Here is a 6,000-nt window from a genome sequence, read left to right as displayed (position 1 = left end):
ATTGCCGTGGCGATGGCGTCACCGCCACGGTCCCGCCACTCTCCGGCCATCTCCGGCGGTCCTAGGGCTCGCCGTTGGTCGCATTCGACGCAGTGCGCGACGGTGCTCATCTCCATCAGCGTCGATCTGGTCTTCCCCTCCTCTCCTGGACGTCCGCGTGCTCACCCGTGCCAGACGCCGACGAGTTCATTGACGAACTCCGTCGATCTACACCTCCTGGACACGCCCGTGCGTTTGCCGCCTCCTACGCTGGCGTTGCGTGGCTTGGCACCGGCCTGGCCACGGTTTGGCGTCGCCGTGGCTGGCCTGTGCCACCGTGCCGCCATGGATGCCACCATGGGCACGTCAGGTAACCTTCTTCCTCCTGCTACTTCTCTCTACTCCATCCTCTCCATCTACTCAAGCTCTGCCAACTAGATCCTTCCTATGCGTATGCTGTTGCTGTTGTTTGTGCTTGTTGTGCTTGCTGGATACTCTGCCTAGGCCTACTGATGCTATGTTCTTGCCTATCCATGCCTACTGGTGCTATGCTAATTCCTGTGTAATTCTTATTGGTCCACTGTGCTAGGCTTACCCTATCTGTTCATGTCCTTCTGTTGTTCATATGCTGACTGGTGCTCGTGTTCATCCTATCCTATCCATTTATGCTTCTGTACTATGCAAATGCTTGCTAGTGGCATTGTTGTTGACATAGGCTAGCATTGCTGAAACTTGTGGTACTAGTGATGCTTTCATGTGCCCTGTGTATGATCCATTTGATCCATTTGGATCACTGCATGCTTGTGATGATTTTCTATGCCTTTTGCTTGATCTAATTGATCCATTTGATCAACAGATGCTAGTGACTAGGTTACTGGTTAATTCTTGGCTAATTGAATGGCTTACCTTAGCTACTGCTATGGCTTGTACTTGCTCTAGTTGTTGCTCAAGTGTGTGTGTGTGCTGTTGTTGCTGTCCATAACACATTGGACAAGATCGAATGGCTAGGATGAAGTTGGTCAAGCTACTGATTGCCTCTCAGTGATGCTATTGCTTGTTAATGCATGGATTATCTTCTGTACATGCCTTGGTGGATTATTTGTGGATGAACTTCTTATGCAGTGTTGATTATCTGCATTGTTGTGTATGATTTGATATCTCCAGGATCAATTGGGAGATAATTAAAGTCTGAATTGATTTCTGGATGATGATGAGTTACAAATTTGGTTTAATGGATGGATTTGTGGTTGATGAGACCACAGTAGCATTGCTACTGCTTAGGTTGCTTTCACTATTGGGTAATTCTTGTTGGCTACTCATCTTTGTTTGCACAGTAGGGAATCATAATTAATATGAATGTCACTGTGTTTGCCTGTGAAGAAATAAATAGATATTCTGATGGTTTCTTGGCTAGGAACTTGCTAGGTGGTATTTGTAGCTTCTAGTGCCTATGTATACTCTACTGGTTGCTATCTGTGCATCTATACTTATCTATTTGCACATGAATAGTATCTAGATGATCTTAGGATCTAGCTGCTTTGTTTCTGCCAGTATTCCTTGGTCAAAACCAAGTGATGACAACCCCCATGAGCATCTGCTCATGCTTATGTCTTGTGTCATGCTATGATATGGATTGGATCCACTTGATCCTCTCCAGGTATATGTTATACCTTGTTCCAGCTCCTAGATAGCTATGCTTAGTTGCTGTTGAGCTTCTGCTTGATGGTTTTGATCACTTGCCCTGCTCCTCCTAGCTCCTGGATGATCTTGCTTAAGTCCCCATCTCTCTGGCTGGTTTTGGTTGGTTGGTTTTGGATGAATGGATGGTTTCTATGGTTGTTCTTGGTGTGCTTGAGCAAGAACTGAGATGAACTAGTTACTGTTCATTGCTTGCTGCTGGTGGATGCTTATCTGGTCGACTTGGTGAATTTATTTCTGCTAGTTCTACCCTTTTATACTGTCAGCTGGTTCTCTCTGGCAGTCTGACTGTGGCACACAAACTTGTGCCCTGCTTGGTGACTAAGCCATGTTTGGCTTGCTGTTGAGCATGCACAGCAGCTGGTCAGCTGTGTGTGTGCTTGTGGTGGAACTTGAGCTCATGATTGCTCAAATTTCTGCTCTGCTGGTGCTTATCTTGCTTCTGTCAAGATTTTGGACAGTGACAAGTGTCCTTGACACTTGTATTAACCCCCCTGGCTAGCTCTCTTTCATTTTGCAGGTTTCCAACTCAATGTGATCCAGGAACAAGATATTCCAAGACATTTATTTTAGGATTGTTGTACAGAATCCAATTCTTGTAATTCTTTTTATTTATTTATTTATTATTCTGTCCATTATTGTATAATGAATATTGTAAATACAATGTGTTGTGTATATGATCAATAAAGCTCAAGGTTTTGATTATGAGCTCTTGTGTAATTTTAATATTCACTTATAAATTATTTGTGTATGGGTGATGTGATTTGAATTATGAATTCATAATTCATTTGTATATTGTTTATCTATTACTTCTTTTGTTTGAAATCAAATATGAATTGTCAATTCAAATAATCTCCCAAAATCAACAAGTTTCAAAAGAGGTCATGTCGAAATTCATAACACTCACATGGCTCTAACCCTAATAGCAATGAGAGAGAAACCTCGATGCCTCTTAGGTTTTTATGCAATAAGGCGCGGAAATTTCCCTCGTTTTGCGATGAAATGCACATCCCATTTCTAAATCTACACTTCGTTGTTCCTATGTTCTAGGATATTACAATATGAAACCACATAGAGAGTCTGCAACGCTTCGTCGGAGGAAGATGGGAGAGGAATCACCGCCAGGGCCGCCTCCGGTCTCTTATGCTCCTTCACCAATTCCTCCACTTTGTTGTCGACCATGAGAGGAGAGTAGTCCACCCCTGAACTTGGGGCTCGTAATAGTAACTCGGTCAATCTATCTATGTGATTTCATAGATTAGATCCATATGAGTTTCCTAAAATCATTATGGACATCTATTGTCAAATCTATGGTGCATATTCTGCTATGAGATGAAGGTTGTCATGCATTTACTGTCATGTGGAGATGAAAACAACCAATAGGCACTAGAGATGTAATTTGTCATGTAATTCATGTGATGCGCGACACCACCACCCATGTACGGCAGAGAGTTGTGGTCATAAGAGTATCTTTATAGAATGAAATTAGTATGATTTGAAAATATAATTTTTTTTGACAATAAATACCACATATATTTATAATAACAAATAGTACATAGTAGATACACGAGTTGTCTCCATCAATTACAAAATAAAAGATAAATTACTAAATCTTCGAGATCTTCAAACTCTTTATTCTTGTATGACATAATCTTGTACTTATCAGAACGCAACCAAAGATAGTTACCAAATCATAGACATGTGAATACTAGCGAAGGTTTTTCCATAATTTTAATTTGAGCTTCAATACCAAGGCTATATGCACACCCGCAATCAATATTGGCAAGAATATCAACACTAGTATACCAGGTAAAAATAACCAAACAATCGGGTCATAGTCGTTCGAGAATTAAGAGTATGAATCACCATTGTCGAAGCCTGAAACAAATATTGCAAGAAGACTCCTCGCAGCAACTATGAGAAAAGATCGATGTGTCGAAGGAAAATCTTAAAGTCCATATCTAGAGAACTATAATCTTTCAACAATACCGTTGACGCCAGAAAGAGGGAAGGAGATCCAGCTGGATGCAAAGCAAGAACGTAACATCGGGATCAAATAGTTGTCCCCTTGTTGAGGCAGCTTGGCACTTTGGCACCGTTAGCTCGTCACGAAATCACGGAAACGATACTTTACTACTGAGTCATAAAATAACTTGCACAAGGGCTCCTTTGATTTGAAGGATAGGAAAAACATAGGAATAGGAAAGGTATAGGATTGGAATGACATATCTACTTGAATCCTATAGGAAGATGAAGTTTGTTTGATTGTAGCAAAGGAATTTTTCCATGAGGTATGAGCTAATGCTTTTTTCCTATAGGAATTACACTACAAGATTCCTATAGGAATTTTTCCTATAGGATATGTTCCTATGAATCAAACAACATGTATAGGAAATTTTCCCATAGGAACCAAATCCTACACAATTCCTATGCAAATCCTTTGAATCAAATGAGCCCTTACTATTAGATTGGAGCGCAGGATGATATGATTGACGAATATATGATAGCCTAGCTCAGTGTACACTGGAGAGCTAAAATTCACCTGTAATGCGAGTGAGGATTTGGTGCTCTCTAGCTCATTGGAGCTCGGTTTTGGAAAAACGATAACTGTAACTGGTAGTTTGGAGTTTCAAAAAAATGAGAAAAAAATATCCTGAATATCTACACGTGTTCTCTATACGCACGTAAAGTTTTGGTGAAAATGATTTTTTATTTAGGCTCCATAAAAAACAAAAACCTGTGGCTGTTTTAAGAGAATAAAAGCTTCTCATTTTATCCTGAAATTTATCCTTTTTCGTATCCCAAAATCCGATGTATTTTTTCAACAAAACTTATGGCATACATACTTAGATGTGTATATGTAGTTCTTTATATTTTTCAATATTTTTTATTCCTTGAAATACCTTTTTTCTATTATAGTATCTTTTTGATCTATTTTTGCTATTTCCACTGGTGGAAAAAGGGGCTTTGGTCGCGGTTGGCAACTGCCATTAGTCGCGGTGGCGCAACCGCGACCAAAGTAGCGCGACTAAAGGCCCCCCCTTTAGTCGCGGTTCCTTACGAACCGCGACTAAAGGCCCGTCCACGTGGGCCGCGAGGCGGCGCCGGGGCGGAGGACCTTTAGTCGCGGTTCTTCCGGCCAACCGCGACTAAAGGCCTCCGCGAGGTTTAGGGTTTAGCCCCCCTCCCCCTAAATCTGGTTTCTTTTTAATTTGTATTATTTTATTTCTTTTGGGTTTTAATTTTGAAGGAGTTTCACATATTCTACGGTACTTGTATACATACATGCATATGAATGTACAATTTCAAACAAATTTGAAATTAGAACCAAAAAGAATTCAAGAGGAATATACAATATATATTCAATATCGGATGACCATATACAATATATATTCAATATCGGATGACCATATACAATTTTGAACAAGTTAGTTACAAATTCTGGTGCATATAAAGTTCTACGTCATCGTAATAGTGTTCTCCTCTAGGATCGATGACTTCCCTCGCCAACCATCCAGCTAGTTCCTCTTGAAGTGGTCGGAAGCGAGCTTCGGACTAAGCGTCTTCCGGAGGTTATTCCTCGGGATGTTGTTCTCACACTTCGGTCCCGCTCATTGCGGTATCTCCGGATCCTCTCACAAACATAGTATCCACATAGATTGGTCCCCGGTGGCTGAATATCCCCAGTCGTCCGCACTGCCATTTTAAAATGTAGCTCTTTTTTGAATTCACCGACCTTGGTATCTACGAACCGTCTCCAAACCCTACGAGGCAAAGAAAATTAAATAAACAAGAGAGTTAGTTATTAATTAGTTACTTGATATTAGGAAATGATGAACGAAATAGGCCGATCGATATAGAGCGCAAATGAATGAAAATAATTACTTTTGCATCATTTTTCTCATGTCGCCCCAAAGCGCCGGATCCATATTCAGAGAGTCGTGGACGAGAGCGAGGAGGTCTGAACTTTAATTACCATAAGAATCCGGTGGAACCTGCGGACACGATACATGCACGATCATGCATAACTCATCGATTAGCCACATACGATGCATGGAGTAAACAAAAGAGAATGTGCTCAAGACGAAACACTCACCCAAAATGGTAAGGAAATAGAATATCACTTTTACGTTGTCTGTTTTCTAATAAACCGCCACAGGTCATCCTCCACGTCGGCGGGGTGGTGTTCTAACACATATGAATTAACGATGTGTGGGTCAATGAACCCAACATCATGGATGTTCCTTATTCGCATTTCCCGCTTCTTCATTCCGCATAATAGCGTACACAACAAGATAGTTAGGACAATATATATATATATAT

Source organism: Lolium rigidum, chromosome 1, assembly GCF_022539505.1.
Source record: "Lolium rigidum isolate FL_2022 chromosome 1, APGP_CSIRO_Lrig_0.1, whole genome shotgun sequence".
NCBI lineage: Eukaryota > Viridiplantae > Streptophyta > Magnoliopsida > Poales > Poaceae > Lolium > Lolium rigidum.
Note: the sequence above shows the minus strand (reverse complement) of the source record.